The sequence below is a fragment of the Trachemys scripta genome, chromosome 11 (genome assembly GCF_013100865.1).
Source record: "Trachemys scripta elegans isolate TJP31775 chromosome 11, CAS_Tse_1.0, whole genome shotgun sequence".
Classification (NCBI taxonomy): domain Eukaryota; kingdom Metazoa; phylum Chordata; order Testudines; family Emydidae; genus Trachemys; species Trachemys scripta.
Window position 1 is genome coordinate 6,485,555 of NC_048308.1, and position 18,011 is coordinate 6,503,565.

An 18,011-nucleotide genomic window follows, 5' to 3' on the forward strand; every position below is an offset into this window, starting at 1 on the left:
ATTTGTTAATAGCCAAATCAGTCACATGGGTTGTTTCTTCTTTCCATCTTGATCTGCTTAAAAGGATCCTCCTTGATCAGCTTGTCATAAAGCTCTTGTAAATGTTACAATCAGCCCAGACCCCATCATGATCAACAAATCCTGGCCCATTTCTTTAGCAGTCACATGTAAACGTCCATCGCCACATGCGGCTACATCTCAATACCACTAGGTGTCCTCTATTACTAACCAGCACTCAGTGCGAGGCATTAAACACCAGTTTATCAGGATAAGTCGTGGGCTGTTTAAGCTGTCATTTGTATAGCCTGGCTGCACGGTTCCCATGCCATCTAAACAATGATTGTCCTTCGGGGCTATGAACCAGGGACCATTATTAGCTGAGAGTTGAACTATTTTCACAGTGGTAACATTTATAATTTCAGCAAAGCTCTCGCACTGGCTTGGTTCAGATCCCAAGCAGTCAGGAGCTCCAAGTGTGGTTGATTTGAGTGTCTCTAGCTCACGCTGTCTCTCTCTCTCGCTTTTTTTCCCCTCTCCATTTAAAAAGGTTATTTACAAAACACCAATCACGCATGGAAAGCAGAGCAGTCTTTGGGCTTGGCTTCCTGGTGCTACTCTCCCGACTTTGTTAGAGAACACATGTAAGTAATATCGGGCTTGATTCCTCTCTGTGGCAAAGCTCCCATCAGCACAAGGCAGCGTGTGTATGGGTAGGGATGGGGGCATCAAGGGGTCAGTTACAGATCGCTGCTTCTGCATGGCCTCACGGGACTGTACGCCAGTGGAAGATTGGTGTAGCATAGCACAGCAACATGCCTTCACCACCCCTGCCATTCCCTCACCCTCCCCTATGCTGGGGGGGCTGGCATGGGAGCCAGTTCCATGCTTTTCGGGAGTATCCCTCCAGAAGGCTATTTGCAGCCAGAATCCACCCCTTAATGGAAAGAGAACACCACATACTGTATGTAAGCAGCCCACCTAGCTCCGCCACATACCCCCCGCATTACACTCTGGAGATAATCACAAATGCGTGTGTCCGCCCACACACATGCGTGCACGCACTGCCGAGATGATTCCAATTTAACATGCAACTAACACCCTTCAGGCAATAGGAATCTCACCTACAATTAGAAAATATTTCCGCCGAAAGCAAACGGAACAAAGTCAATGGAACGTCGCTCATGCTTGATTAATCAATGAGGTCAAATGGAGGTTTGCATAGGAGTGAGGATGTCAGGATTTGGCTCTCTTGTTGTTTTAAAGTGTTTTTCTTTTAACTTTGATTCATACAATCCCTCCGTACCTGAATTCTGTTTTCTTTATGAAATGCTCACCACTTTGTGAGTGTAGGGTTGCTTGGTGATTGCCAGCAGTTATGCAGACACCAGTTCCATAGGAACTAGACTTTGACCACCAACTCACACAGGCCACTGACTAAATGTGACTTTAGGTCACAGGCTAGGTGTGAACTGCTGACCAAGCCGTTGGGCATTCTGGAAGCCATTTCCAACCGCTCTGAGTCATCTGCTCACACTTCAAGCAATTTACTGATACTACAGATATGCAGCTTGCTGGTGACTGTGCTGACTGCATCTATATGTGGCCACAGATAGTTATGGTCCTAACTGCGGAATAATATGCTGTCCAAATAATGTACGCCATTGGTAAACAAAATCTGCTGGCCCCCTCGCCCTTGCCAATTCAGAGGGTTTATAGCCACTTTTATCAAAAGTCAAATTCTGCCAGGAAACTAAAATCCAGTGTTAGAGCAGACTGGAAAAAAGAAAACATTTCGTGAAAATTTAATCCAAAAATTGCCAGTTTTGAAATTCATTTTTTTTTAAAAAAGAAAGTTTCCTCCAAGTTTTGACTAGCTCTATTCAGTGTTCCACTACATAACCTAGCTATAGAGAAGACCAGCAGTGGAGATCTCTTCACTGATAAAGTGTCCTTTGTAGGTTCCGTTGAATAGAACATCTTCAGCTTTATTTGAGTGTGACAGTCTGATTCTGCAACCTACTGAAGTGCACTGAAATAGACATCACATTATGTAAGGCCTCAACCCGAGGAGAAATTTACATCCCATTGTTTAGCTAGTATGTCCCAGGAATAGTTTGCTGCTGCTGCCCCAGATAGCAGCCAGAATTTAGATGAAAGCTGGATTGTCACTTCTCATTTTACCCGTTTACATTTATTTTTTATTTTATGTAGGTGATGTGAAACAAGAGAGGCATATATCCTGATTGGAACAATCACGGCTAAAGCCCAGGAGTCAGGAAATGTAAGTTCTCCTCTTGACTTTGTGGTGTGACAAATTAAGCCAACACTTTCATACCTGGGTGGCCTAAGGGTAGGCATCTAATCCTTATGGGGGTGCCTAAATCAAAGTGGCCTGGTTTTCAAAGAAAAGAGATGTCTGAGGTCAATGGGAGCAGTGAGTACTCAGCAACTCTGACCATCAGACCATTTTAGGGGCCCAAATATGTATTTGGGTGCCTGGATTTAGGCACCCAAGTTTGAAAACGTTGGCTTTACTCACTCTGTACCATATTTTCCCCATCTGACTGGGGATAATACTTCCTTACCACACAGGGGCTTTGTGGGGCTAGATGTTTGCAGTGTGCTCTGAGATATTCACTTAGTACCCTTGACAGCATGGGTTATATTTGTGTGTATGTGATTTGCAAGATCGGGGCTCAGATTTGGGTGCAAGATTTGTGGTTAAAGCACTGAACTGGGACTCTGGAGATCTGAGTTCATCTCCTCGCTCTGTCTCAGACTTCCTTTGTGACTTTGGATAAGTCAATTAATCTCACTGTATCTTTCCCCATCTGTAAAATGAGAATGATAATACTTCATTTCTCCAATTCTTTGCCTGCCTAGATTGTAAGCATTTTGTGATAGGGGCTATCTGTTGCTATGTGTATGTGCAGACATAGCACAATGAAACCCCATCTTGGGTAGGTTCTCTAGGGTTATACACACAAGTAATCTGTATGGGGCGGGCAAGTTGGGAGCATTCATTTTCCTAAGTAACTCTGTGTATGAACCCAAGAATTACATATCTGCTTAATAAAACATAAGGCAGACAGGCCCTGTGACAAAGTGAGAATTTTCTGAAATATTTGTATAAATCCTATGCATGCCTCAGTTTCCCTCTGCACCTTGCATTGTAAAAAAGATTTAACCCTCCTGCTGAAACCGCCCAGTAGGCATGAGGTTGTGTGTCACCTAGCTCTCTGCTTGGAAGGAATAGGGCTGTTACAGAACTGGCTGAAACCAACCCCTAATCAACAGAGGATCCAGAAAGCCCCAAAGACTGAACAATCAACACCAACCAGCAGGAAACCCCAGCAGGTGGTACTTGGGAACTGAGTAGGAGACAGAGGAGGTTAGGGATGGGGAGAGAGGAGTCCATCACAGCTTAATAGCACTGGCTTGGCCAGGGTGGACGGTGGCTTGACTTCTGCCTCACTTTGCTGACCTAAGGACTTCCCGATTCTGCCTGCCAGGTGATTAATAAACAGTTACCTTGTTTGGAAAAGGCTGCCTGTGTCACTGCAAGTATAGAGAGCACTGCAACCTGAAAGCTACAGTAACAGCCTCCCGCAGGAGTCTGACTTGGCTGGATTTGCGGCAAGGAGCCATGGAGAGAAACATGGTTTGCTGGTGCCAAAGGTCCAGTCTCAGAGTCTTGGAGGCCATGAGCCTGCCCCTGTGGAATTGTGGGTCCTTGGGGCATGGCATATTAGGGGGAAGGGATAGCTCAGTGGTTTGCGCATTAGCCTGCTAAACCCAGGGTTGTGAGTTTAATCCTTGAGGGAGCCACTTAGCGATCTGGGGCAAAATCAGTACTTGGTCCTGCTAGTGAAGGCAGGGGGCTGGACTCGATGACCTTTCAGGGTCCTTTCCAGTTCTAGGAGATAGGATATCTCCATTTATTTAGTGTCACTCCCAGGAGACTGGTTAAGGGCATAGACCAAACCCTTGTAACTCAGTGACACGCCCTGACTCAACAAGATATTTAAGTATCTAACCTCAAGTCAAGGACACTACTCAGCTACTTAAAGTTAGGTGCAGGGTTAAGTATCTTGATGAACTGTGGCCAGGGCCGGCTACAGGGTTTTGGCCGCCCCAAGCAGCCAAAACAAAAAAAAACAAAAAAACAAAAAAGCCGCGATCGTGATCTGCGGCGGCAATTTGGCGGGAGGTCCTTCACTCCAAGCAGGAGTGAGGGACCATCCGCCGAATTGCCATCGAACAGCTGGACGTGCTGCCCCTCTCCGAAGTGGCCGCCCCAAGCACCTGCTTGGTAAGCTGGTGCCTGGAGCCAGCCCTGACTGTGGCCCAAGATACTACAGTATTAAGGGCGGTATCAGAGCCTGATCCTACAAACCCTTATTCACACAAGTCATCTTCACTGATGCAACAAATCTCAGCATCTTTAATAGGACCAGGCAAGTGAAAAGGACTACTCGGGTGTGATGGGCTTTACAGGACCCGGATCTCCACTTCCCGGGAACACAGTAGTTGGCTGAGGTTGGCAGCATTCAGCACTATGGGTATAATGAGGATGTGACACAATAGGGTGACCAGACAGCAAGTGTGAAAAATCAGGACAGGAGCTGGGGGGGTAAAAGGAGCCTATATAGGAAAAAGACCCCAAAATTGGGACTGTCCCTATAAAATCGGGACATCTGGTCACCCTATGACACAACCGGTTGATTTGGTTTCTCAGCCCCAGACAAATAGATAGGTCAGGGTTACCGAAAGGTTAATATCCCTGCCACTCCTGTCAGGAGGGGCCCCGCTATATTAAATAAAACTTCAGTGTCTGATCAACTTGCTAAGTTTAAAAAAATTCTTTACAAGATCTTGTTCTGATGAACCAGCCCCTGTTCAATCAGAGCACCTGCTGTGAATTCAGAGTGGTGTTTCAGACTGTGCTCAATAAATAATCATTTCTTTTGTGCTGCACGAGGTAGAAAATTCTTAGGGCTACCAAAATCCATTCGCTTCATTTATCTGACAAAACCAGTGAACAAGCCCGCGTGTAAATAGCTCTGTCTGGATTCTGGATGACTAATGAAATGGTCTCACACTCCAGAAACGCCTTAAGGTCCCACTGCCAAATTTCCCACCCCTCAGTCCACCTTAAAGCCAACTCATTGGAGTACACCAGGCGGACTAGTCCATTTCTCACAGGGAGGGTCCATGGCTTTTTCTGATCAGATCTACAGAGCAACTTTGCCCCTCGGGACGAGACTGGCCCCAGTGGGGAAGGGTTGGCGGCTCTGCAGCACCCAGCCTGTTTGCAGAAGACCCCAAACAGCTGATATTTTGCCCGCCTAATTAGAAACTAACCCACCCAGCCTCCCCCTTTAGAGCCGTTCTATTTTTAGCCGCAGATCTTGCAATATAAAGAATGGTTGGAGTGTCAATCTGCCTGCAGAGAGGCGGCTGCAGCTTTAAGGGCAGCTGGGGCAATTAGCCTGAAAGGGATGATGGTGGGGGTTTAACGATCCTCACGGCTCAGGCACTGCTGGGTCTCCAAAGGCATGGGGATACTGTAGGAGAGAGAGGAGCAGCTGGATCCAGACAGGGCACTTTCCCTGGGACAGGACAAGACTTGGGTCTGCCTGGTGAGTGCAATGAACTGTTCTCGTTGAGTGTTGTACTTGAATCCTGTGAGCACTTTCATTAGGATAGAAGGCTTGGCTTATCAGCTGGGCTTGTACAGGCTGACCTGACAGCTGTTTCTTTACCTCGTGTTGGCAGGCAGGGGGGCTGGTGCGTGTAGCTTTCTTTTAATACTGCTCCATGTCGGATTGTGTAAAATGGACAGATCTGTTGTGATCCCCTCCTGTATTGAGTCTGAAGAGGGGTGTGTGTGAAACGTGTCATGAACAAACTTGCTGTTGAGAAGCAAAAACAAGTTGAAGTTCCCCTTGCAGTTCTGTGGGTGGGAGTTAAAACACTTTCTTTTTAAAAAGAGAAGTGAGCTGAGGTTTGAAAGGACAGTGAAGCATTACAGCTCAGTTAAGAAACATTTCATCTCCCAACAATCTAAAGATGCTTTTCTTTCTAAAACACCCACTACTTTCCAGCTCAAACTTTGTTGTAGTGTGTGGCATTCTCCTTTATTTTCTGTTACTTCTAGCAAGACATGGTCGCTATGGACACTTTTCCCTTGAGTCTATATGAGCCACGTTTCATAGACTCCTCCATGGAGAGAGATTCCTGGGCCATATCACTTTCTCTTTTTCTACAGTCAGTGTCAGAAAGAAGTGACTTATCCACAATAGTGATTTTGGAGGCAACAACAAGGGTCACCGTCTCAAAAATATTTCAGGGGAGCTGGAACTAGGGCTGCTGGAGTGTGGCAGCACCCCCTGGCTTGAAGTGGTTTCCATCCTATACAGGGTTTACAATTTGGTTCAGTGGCTCTCAACACCCCAACTATACAAATTGTTCCAACACCACTGAACATTTGCTACTTTCTTTTTTCCATTGATGTGATTTTTATTATTATTATTATTATTATTACTTATTATTTATTATTTATTTTTAAAGGTATGTGCCTAGTGGGTCTGATTATCTGTAATGAAAATTCAAAGATAGTGCCCAAAGTATAGAGGGGCAGGGCAGGGGGAGATTCTTAGTGATAATCTGTAAATTAAATACCTTCTTTTACTAAGTGTCTGTCTGTCTCTCTCTCTCACAAGAGTGAACCAGTAAGTTCAGGCTTACATATGTTTTTTTTCAAAGCTGCCTAGGAGGTTTGGATGCCTATGTATCATTAACTTTAATGGGATGTAGATGTCTAGATCTCTGAAATTCCCCGCTTCATTGTCTTTTATATTAAGCTGGTTTTGGACTACAGCATATATTTGAAAGCTGTCTAGGAAGTGGAGCCTTTCATTTTGTATTTTGGTTCTAGAGCCCAGAGTAGTTTGCCAGACTTCTAAATGGGATCTGTAGATACAGAAGCTTCTGTCTTAGAGATAATGGAAACATTTTGTTACCAAAGACAATGCAAAATATATTTAATAAGACAACTAATTGGCTTTACCTCTTATTTGCCTTGGGACAAAGTTTTAGAAACTTGTGGCGAATCTGAAAACTCCCCAACTACTTCAACTTGTATCTGTGACTACTGGTGTTGTGAATTAGTAATGATACTTTCCACCAAGAACTTTACTTTGCAAAAGTAGTAAATCCCCATTTTACAGACTGAGAAACTGAGGCACAGAGAAGTTAACTGACCATCTCAAGATGAGGCAGGAAAGGTTAGTGCTGGAATTGGAATCCAGGATGGCTGACTCCCCATCCTGTTCTCTAATCACCAGGTCATACCGTGCAGCAGAAAGTCTGATTTATTAACAGTCAGTGTTACTCTAATGATTTTATATATAAATTTCCAACAGTTCCAGGGTGAAAGATGGAGACTTTAGACTGTAAGCTTTTGTGTGTACAGTCTGTAGCACAATGAGACCCTGGCTGAGGCCTCAAGGAACTACTGCAATGCAAATAAATAACCTCAATCCTGGAGCATTGCTCTGTGAAAAGTCAGTTGGCCAAAATTTTCAACTTTAGTTACCTAACATTAAGTATCTTGGCCATTTGCTACCGGGTCTCATTTAAGGTTACAGTTTTAATACCAGGCTTATTGCAACTTTTAAGGGGCGCCATCAACTGGAAAACCATATTTGTCTGATCTGGAAAATATTGTTCATACAATAGCTACCAGTAACATCTAATGCACCAATCTTGCGGTCAGATCTGTGCCGCTGAATGTTTATTTGCGGAGTGCGCCACTGACGTCAATGGGACCCTGCATAGGAGCAAGGAGCTGTCCACACCAATCTGATTGCAGGATTGGGGCCTGCGACTGCGATAATCGGTTTTCTCTATTTATTTTTTTTTACATGAATTTGGAAGCTCACTCCCCCTCTGTGTTGCCTTGAACCTGAAGCCCATTTTGCACAGGAGACACCATTGCAAAAGCAGGCCTCAATCAATTTGTTCCTTGATAGAAAGACTCTTTGGATGAAAAGACCCTTTGCAGAGGAAAGAAAAAACATATTAATTTAAAAAAGAAATCTAGCTCATGCTGTTTAATGGGCTCTCAACAAAAAAGATGGATTCCTTTCTCCATTACTCAGTTCCCAAAACCTAAACTGACCATGTCCATCTAAATAATGGTGCAAAAATAGGAGAGATAGAAGCCTGTTCAGCACCAGCTATTATTCATAACTCTTCCTTTCATTATTTGACTTCCTTCTTCCATCGCTCCAGTACATCCCACAAAATACCATGTGTAGCCTGACTATGCACAGTGGGCTAAATTCATCTCGGGCGTGACTGCACTGAAGTCAACGGTGCCCACTTTTCTGGAATGATGTGAAAGGCAGTTTGTATTTATTGGAGCATTTGGTGGGGGTTTTCACAAGCTCCAGATTTTGACAGAAGTAATTAAAAAAACAAAGCTTTCCTTTTTCACAGAGTGTGTTTGTTTGTTTAAAAAAAAAAAAAAAAAAAAAAGGGACTGAACCTAGCAAAAGCAGGGAGGAAAAACTGGCAGTGCAACCAAAAGAGATTTTTTTTTTTTTTTTCCCCTCTTGGCACTGAAAAAGATACATTGACATTTTGGGGGTGGAGGGAGGGGGGAGTGAGCGAGAGAGAGAGAGATGAACGGTTTTTAAAATAAAACTTGAAGGAGAAGATGTTTTACTCTTCCAAATTGGCAGGACTGCTGCCCCATACCTGCACTAGTGCTGTAACTGGCACTGAAGCAATTGATGTAAGTCCAAATGAATGTAGTGCAAATGAGTGTAATGAATCATTACAACTGGCATCTTGCCCTAGATTCCCTTGCACTCTCTGGCACAAAATACAGAGATGGTTTTATACACCGGGGATAACTTTCACATCTATTTCAAACCACAGAGTATTCTGGGGTGATCTGAGGAGTCCCACTCATGCCTAGCAGGGCTGACACTCCGCTCTGCTGATAATTCTGTTTGCACGGTCCATTTTGGAGGTCTTTGTGAGGGTGGCGAGGGAACTTGTGGTGTTTGCTGTATCTGTCCTTTTTCTTTTCTTTTTCTCTTTCCTTTGCTTTCTTTTATTTTCCTGCCTCCCTGTAGTGGGGGTCAACACAAGGCCCTAGGCATCACCTAAACTCTCAAAATCGTGCCTCTGCATTGGCTCAGTGCATAGGGATGCATTTCATGCTAAATAAGGCAGGAAGTGAAGCCAAGACTCCTGAGTCATAATTCAGGCCCAGCCGTCCTCTTAAAACAGCCCATCTTTCCTCAGAATGTGATGTTCTGTGGATTTTATCTAATTGGTCTAGCCCACTTGTGTGAGGTTCGTTCCACTGGTTCCGGCCATGGGGAAACAAGAAGAAGCTCTCCAAGAGTTGGACCCTCTCTCCAGTCTAGCCTGCTTTCTTGCACCCAAGAGCTCTACCATCCTGAAGAAAGAAGGGTGGGTCTCAGGAGGAAGGCTGTGTTTTGTGATTAAAGCACTGGATTATGACTCAGGAGACTTGGGTCCACTTCCTTCCTCTGCCACAGTCTTTCACTGTGACCTTAGCTAAATCATTTGATTTCTCTGTGCCTTATTTCCCCAGCTTCTGCTTGCATGGTACATCTTTCTCTGTCTTGTCTATTTCAATTGCAGGGAGGAAGGGATTATCTTTTCCTATGTATACATGCAGCCCCTAATACAGTGGGGCCTCTTGACACAACTGTAACAAATAATATTGAGGCCATAATAACAATGACATGAGACAAGTGTCTTCAGAAGCCACTCTGTAATGACAAAGTATATAGGGGGCAGTGGGAAAGAGACTCTGATAAGGAATTCATTTTCAGGTCTCCAGGAGGTTATTATAAACTGGGCCGAGAAAGAGAAATGATCTTAAAACTTACGGACACATAACTTGAAAGTGGCCTTTTAAAAATCCAAGTTGTTATTCTCCATGTCTAAGGCACTGAAAAGTTAATGAAATATAGAGCACGGGGGATTTGGAGAATTCAAACTAACTGAAAACAGAACTGGCATGAAATCGGCAGATGGGAGGAACATACACTGCTCAGCTTAGGGGCGATGGCACTTCTTGCTGCTACTGCAGTTGAGAACAGAGAAGATCCTTCGGAGGAGAGAACACAACCATGCAGCCATCCTCAAATGTCACCACCACAGACTAGCTACAGGAAAAACACAGCAAAGGGGACAATCCAAGATTGAGACCGAGGCAGCCAACATCTCAGTGGGTCGATTCTGCTTGGGTACGTCAATGTAAATCCAGAGTAACTCCATTGGCTTCAGCAGCTTTTACAATAAGCTTGGCCATACAGAGCTTTCCAAACAGAAGGGAGCAATAAATTGCTAGATACAAAAGCCAGAAAGGACCGTTGTGATCATCTAGTTCGACTCATGCATAACACAGGCCAGAGAACTTCGCCAAAATAATTCCTCTTTGGTTTTAAGATTTGAGTCTGATTAGCTGTTTTAGAATCAAATGAAGTGGTCACTACGTATGGGCAAATATTGGTGAGGGAGTGATATGGAGGGAAAATCTGCATGGGGCTATGACGGACTAGCTGTCCGCTGCCAGGTGGTGATGAAATAACTATGATGGAATGATGAGATCCAGTGAGGTAACTATTGAGGGAATTGGAGGAAAGCTTGGTTTTGTTTTTGTTTTTTAATAGTTTACGGTCTTTTTATGGGTAATCTGGTTTCATATTGGCCGTGTTTGTGTGTTAGTTATTTTTTCAGTAAGTGATGGCAAACCATTCACATGTATTGAGCTGGCAGCAGTTTCATTTGAGGAAAGATGGTCCGGTGGTTAGGGAACTAGCCTAGTAGGTGAGAGACCTGTGTTCAATTCCCTACTCGGTCACAGACTTCCTGGGTGACCTGGGACAACTTACTTAGGCCCAGATTTTTAAAGGTACTTAGGCCTTGCTACCCTCAGTATGGCGACACCCAACTCTCATTTTCAAACGAGATTTAGACACTTGAACATGAAACATAGGCTCATAAATCAGTAAGGCATGGCAACGCTGAGAGGAGCAAGACCTAAATACCTTTTAGAAATCTGGGCTTTAGCCTTGCTGTGTCTCATTTCTCCATCTATATAATGGGAATAACAGCACTTCCCTACGTCACAGGGGTGTTGTGAAGATAAATACATTAGATTGTGAGGTGCTCTGATACTACAGTATACGGGGCCATATACGTACCCCAGGTAGATCAATCGCGGGATAGCTTTTACTATAGCATTTCCTTCAAAATGGTGTTCAGCCTCTGCTCTTTGCTGCAGCAGCAAAACTCTTGGGGCTGGTTTCTCCAGACCTTGTCCACTTTGCACCAGACAGAATTGGCCAGGAGAGAATTCCCCCTGTATTGTGGCTGCTCAACATTTCTGAAAACTTGGTAATTTGTGGCCAAAATCCGACATCCTTTATTTCCATTGCCGTTGTCTCCACTGCTTGATTACAAACCACAGAGCTTAGCCCGTTGACGTCGAATGGAAGTTTTCTAAATCGCACCCTGTGATGTAGCCCTGCACGGTGCTGGCTTCCCAGGAAATGCAATGCCTGTAGCCTGCTCACTCCAGCTCCAAGACACAGCTCTGGTTTTGGGGATACAAATGACCTGACTCTAACTGGCCTGCAAGTTCAGCTTTTGCTCTGTAAATAAGAATGCTGGTGACCATCGAAACCCTGAAAGGTCTGTTATAAATTCTTTCCAAATAGTTGAGGTGTAACTTAATACATTGAATATGATTTTTCATCATAGAAGCCTTTTTATTGCTAGAGAGTCTGGACACGTAGAGTCTGTCCTGCAGCAGCTCACTTCCAAATATGTTCGTGTTGGTACTTCAGGTTAACAAGGAGATGGGTGTTTATCCCTGGGATGGAGGGGGGCCCAGGATTTTCATAACCATAGAAAAATGTCTCCTGCTGGATCACCGATAGCTCTTCCTGCAGCAGCCAGATGAGAACCTCAGTTTACCTTGCCAAATACAGACTAGATTCTACTTAGTGTGAGACTAGACAAGAGCACGGCTGGGGTGTTTATGGATCCACTGTCTCTTTATCAGATTAACTGGCAATTGGAATCTTTCTGATTAAAGCATGATGGACCAGCTCCTCAGCTGGTGTAAACTGGTGTGGTTCCATTGAAGTCAAAGGGGTTGCACTAATGTACACTGAATGAGGGAGAAATGAAATTCAGCTACACTGACTTGCACTGAGGATCTGACCTGTTGTATGGGTCCAACTACCTTGGGTCCAATTCTAATCTCAGAGTTGCATTGATGTAACAAACTTCAGTAACATAACCCCTGATTTACTCCAATGGAAGTAAGAAGAGAATAGGTTCCTTAGTTTAAAAACTTATTTATCAGCTGCTTGTTGTTGTTAGTCTATGATGATACAAATAACAATCTCTTTTTTTTTTTTTTTTTTTTTAAAAACCTTGATTGCTTAATTATTGTAAAGGATAACATGTTCAAAAACATATGCCTATGTTTCTTTGGGATTTGAGCCTAAAACCCTAAGTCCATCTTGAAATGGGGAATCAGGCTTCAAAGTCACTTAGCTGCAGATCCTCCAAGGTATTTAGGTGCCTAACTCCTATTGGTTTCAGTGATGCACTGATTTCAATTTCCCATTGACTTAAGGCCCAGCTCCTCAAAGGGACTTAGGTACTTCTGAAAACGTTTACCAGAAGATTTATTATGACTTAGTTTCTTTAAATTCTCTATTCCAAGATAAACCTGGGTGCCTCTCTTTCCAGATTTCAGAGTAGAAGCCGTGTTAGTCTGTATCCGCAAAAAGTGCCACAAGTACTCTCTTTCCAGAGAATGGCTGAAAGGGTTGAAAATAGCAGACTTTTTAAAAACATGGCTACCATGGATAATCTTGCTAGACAGGTCTGAGAAGCAGGCAATGCCCATTCTTTAACTTGCTGAAACAGCTGCAGTGGAACTTGTTCATTGTTAATTGTCCATAACCCTGACTGGAAGATGTATGGAAACATTCTTAAGCTACTTAGAAAAGACAGTTATCATGATGATTGATATCTCGGCCAGCATCGCAGACAGAACTAAATCAAGCATTTCTCCAAAGAGAACCAGTGTTGTGGCTTCCCATAGTTTGATAATAGATTTATGTTTTAGTAGTATTTAATTCTCAAATCATCAGTCCAAATGCAGTTATCAGTGGAAATCGACATACTTGCAACAGTTCCGTAATCACGTTTTGGACAGATAAGAGTTCAGTTTTCTTACAGTGTTTGATTTCTTTAATACTGATCTCAGGTACTTACTTGGCCTCCATTACAATAACAGCTGAGCACTTCACAATCTTCAGTGGATTTATACCCAGGACACCCTTGTGAAATAGGGAAGTGCTACTATCCTATTTTTTATAGCTAGGGAACTGAGACAGAGACACTGAGTATGTCTACACTACGATTAAAAAAACTGTGGCACCAAGTCTCCGAGGCTGGGTCAGCTGGCTTGGGCTGCAGCGCTATAAATTAGCAGTGTAGATGTTCAGGCTCTGGCTGGAGCCCAGGCTCTGAGACCCCCAGGAGAGGGGAGGTTCTGGGGCCTGCAATGTGTGGGAGGTCAGACTAGATGATCGTGATGGTCCCTTCTGGCCTTAAGTCTATGAGTCTGTGTAGCTTCTTCTTGCAGTCTCGCACAACTGTTTCTGTTTGGGATTTGAATGATTAAATAGAAGAGCAGTTTCTGCCTATTCTCTCACTTCCCTATATTTAAAATGGTGAAAGTAAAATAACATGACGTGATATAGAATTTAAGATGATTTAGCCAAACCCTCTTACCCCACCCCCCCAAGACAGTCTGCTCTTGAGATGATGGCTTTGTTGCAGATTGTGAGGGGACGGGGGTAATTGCCAGCTCAGGTAGACATACCCCCAAGCTAGCACACTAAAAATAGCAGCCCGGCCACCGTGGCAGACAGGGTGTCTCGTCTCGCTGCCCCAGTATAACCTCATCCAAAGTCCTAGATACACACTCAAGCAACTAGCCGGAGCCACTGCCGCTACATTGCTATTTTTAGTGCACTAGCATGAGCGAAGCTAGCACATGTTTGTGTGTCTGAGCTGGGAATTCCACCTCCCAGCTGCTGTGTAGACATACCCTTGATGAGAAAAGCAAAGCAGACTTATTTCGTAGGGTTTCTCTATCCCAATATGCTCTGCAGACTTGGAGGCAAATAACAAAGGGAGAGAAACATTAGGATGTAAAAGCAAAGGAGACCATGTTTTGGATTTAGACTGGATGAAGGGTCTATTCCCTTACAACTTGGGAAGAATAATTCCTCCCACTGCAGAAATCACTGGGTGGAATTCTCTGGCATGTGTCATGCAGGAGGTCAGACAAGAGGACCATAATGGTCCCTTGTGGCCTTTAAAATCTACAAGGTAGATGAAGCATGACTGTGCCAGATGAAATGAGCTTGGGGAGACTTACAAAGACAGATGAAGAGCCCAGATGAACAGGGGGGAGTGGAGAAAAAGATGAGGTAGTCAGAGTAAGCAATCTTGGAAAGACTTTTGGGAGGAGTTGGAGGGATGGGGGTTGTACATATGCAATTAATATGAAATAATAACACTTCCTCAAAAAATTGCTAATGTTGACCAGGATTTTGAAATGAATGGGGAGCCACTGGAGTTGTTTGAGGGTTGAGGTTATGAAATGTGATTATAATATATAATAATGTGCAGTTCTTATGTGCTTCTCATCTGTAGGTCTCAAAGCGTTTTACGAAGGCAGTCAGTATCATTATCCTCATTTTAGAAATGGGGAAACTGAGGCACAGAGGCTGACTTGTGCCTCAATCTATGACCAGAGCACACATAAGCTTATAACCCGTCCGACGTGAAAGTCACCTTCTGATACAATTTAAAAAATACTTTCTGATAGCAGTGACTGAGACTATGGGAAGCTGGCTAATGAGATGATTATGAATTACAGCAAATTATCCCTGGGTTACTGTGCACTAAACACTGTTTAGAAGCCAATGAACTAAAAAGCGTTTGTGTTTTATTTTTAAATATGGAGAAATTGGCACAGTGGGCAGAACTGACTGACTGAACTGTCATTTTCCCCTTCCTTAAGACTGGGTGTATACTGAATTCAGGCAGTGCTTACATGTGGTAAAAGGACATGGACCCAAAAATGCTGAGGGTTGCAGCGGTTAAACTGAAACACGCTGTGGCAGGAAATAATCCTGTCCCTTAGCAGCCCTGATTTTTGGTTTCTAAAAGGCAGCTGGAATCTGTACCATCACTATTCTGCTTCTGTGCTTTTTAATAGAAAGAATTGTATATCCAGAAACTTGTCAAGATCTTGTCAAACCAGCTTATGTTGTATTACGGCTCACATGGTCAAGGTAAAAAATAGCTGTTTAAAGTTCTTTCGACTGATAAGATCTAGACTGAGGCAGATCTTGGCTGTGTCCTTGAGACCTTGTCAAAGCGCGCGCGCGCACACACAAAGTCTGTGGGTGCAATGGGAGTCCTTGCGCAAGAGAGAATTCGGAGTTCCATTGAATTCAGTGTCAAAATTCTTGTTGACTTCAGGATTTAGCTCAGAAAGAATACAAAGCACAGTAGGATCCTTACCTGGAGAGACACTGCAGGCCAAATGATGGAAGCCAAGACACTTCACTGCAAAAAAGTGTTTGATTTTTCTTTTCCAGTGCGATTACCATATTCGCTATCCCACTGTAAAATCCTAGTGGAGTCAAGGGACCTTTACTTTTTTTTTGAGATAGCTTGGACACATTATACACCAGCACATGATTGTCCTTGCCTAATTTACCTCCTAACAAAACTACAGATGCTCTTTCTCTGCTAGGATTTTACCATGGGATAGCTAACATGTTAGTTATCCTGTGGAAAAACTGCATAAAAAAGAAAAGTGTGAAGACAGTCTAAATATGGTTCAGTGAAACATTCCACTGAGGAGTTCACCACAAGTACTTAAAACTCATGAGAATCAAAGCAATGAAGTTTGTTTAGAAGAGGAATACCAGCTTGTTCAGCAAGTATTCCTAACACAAAAACTAGGGGTCCCCAAGTGAAATGAATAGGCAGTAAGTTTAAAACCAACAAAAGGAAGTATTTTTTCATAGAAAGCAGTCAGTCTGTGGAACATCCTTGCCAGAGGATGTTGTGAAGGCCAAGACTATAACCAGGTTAAAAAAAGAAGTAGGTAAGTTCATGGAGAATAAGTCCATCGATGGCTATTAGCCAGGATGGGCAGGGATGGTGTCCCTAGTCTGTTTGCCAGAAGCTGGAAATGGGACACAGGGGATGGATCACTTGATGATTACCTGTTCTGTTCATTCCCTCTGGGGCACCTGGCACTGGCCACTGTCAAGACAGGATACTGAGCTATATGGATCTTTGGTCTGACCCAGTATGGCCATTCTTATGTTCTTAAGTATGATGCCTCAGCAAAAGGCAAGGATCTGGGTGACTTTTGAAATACTTTAGTATTCTGGGATACCCATCCGCCTTTGATTCCTTGGATAATATCACTGAATGTCAGAAGGAAGCCAATGGGATCTTTTTAATGCAGAATTCCTATTTTTGTTGTGTCCAGTTCTACTTTTCAGTTGATGCATTGATCAAAGTGATGCTGCTAGTTGTTTAGGAAACGTCTCATACCTTTTGGTTAAATGAATGTGAATTCCATGCAGCATGGCTGTGAGTTGTGTATATGGATGATAATAAACTATGTATAGAATCCTCCAATGATGCCACTACCTTCTAAGGCAAGTAAATGTGAAGACCAAATCAGGATGACTGTCCTTTTAAACAGTGCTTATATTGGTGCTTTAACTACAAATCTTCTGACCTTTCTAAAAAGGTCCCTGTCACAGCTAATATGGTGTCAAACAGCATCTTTACTATCCATGCAAAGCAGTCCGGACTTTGGGTTTTTCAGATCTTGCATGAGAGAGCTGCCCCCATGGTTAACTTCATGTAACTATGTAGCAATGCTAGAAGGAAGAAAAATGAGGTCAGCCTTCGGGGAAGTGAACTTGTGTGTTTGTGAAATCTACTTATGCCAACTTGATCATAGAATATTAGGGTTGGAAGAGACCTCAGGAGGTCATCTAGTCTAATTCCCTCTCAAAGCAGGACCAACACCAACTAAATCATCCCAGCCAGGGCTTTGTCAAGCTGGGCCTTAAAAACCTCTAAGGATGGAGATTCCACCATCTCCCTACGTAACCCATTCCAGTGCTTTATCACCCTCCTGGTGAAATAGTTTTTTCCTAACATCCAACCTAAACCTTCCCCACTATAACTTGAGACCACTACTCCTTGTTCTGTCATCTGCCAACACTGAGAACAGACTAGCTCCATCCTCTTTGGAACCCCCCTTCAGGTAGTTGAAGGCTGCTATCAAATCCCCCCTCACTCTTCTCTTCTGCAAACTAAAATAACCCCAGTTCCCTGAGTGTCTCCTCGTAAGTCATGTGCCCCAGCCCCCTAATCATTTTTGTTTCCCTCCACTGGACTCTCCAATTTGTCCACATCCCTTCTGTAGTGGGGGGACCAAAACTGGACACAATACTCCAGGTGTGGCCTCACCAGTGACAAATAGAGGGGAATAATCACTTCCCTCGATCTGCTGGCAATGCTCCTACTAATACAGCCCAATATGCCGTTGGCCTTCTTGGCAACAAGGGCACACTGCTGACTCATATCCAGCTTCTCGTCTACTGTAATCCCAAGGTTGTTTTCTGCAGAACTGCTGCTTAGCCAGTTGGTCCCCAGCCTGTAGCGGTGCATGGGATTTTTCCTTCCTAAGTGCAAGACTCTGCACTTGTCCTTGTTGAACCTCATCAGATTAGACTTGAGGCTTCCTCTCTGGTATGTGGTGTCTGGGGTGGGCTGAGCACCTCTGAGACAAGCATCTGATGCTGGAGAAGTTATTTTTG

The 18,011-nt window shown here is 43.7% G+C and overlaps 1 protein-coding gene across 4 annotated transcripts in view; it reads left to right on the forward strand.

Annotated features, from left to right (window-relative positions):
• The first annotated feature begins 547 nt into the window (after positions 1-547).
• The window catches only part of MRAS (muscle RAS oncogene homolog), a 65,971-nt gene continuing 48,507 nt past the window's right edge, over positions 548-18,011 (forward strand). For 2 of the 4 annotated variants that reach the window (XR_004647676.1, XM_034785754.1), the window contains exon 1: positions 5,423-5,642. The gene's annotated coding sequence lies outside the window, so the exon portion shown is untranslated. Of the gene's footprint in view, positions 642-2,211; positions 2,282-5,419; positions 5,643-18,011 lie in introns of those variants that run through there. The other 2 variants (XM_034785755.1, XM_034785756.1) reach the window with 2 other exon arrangements.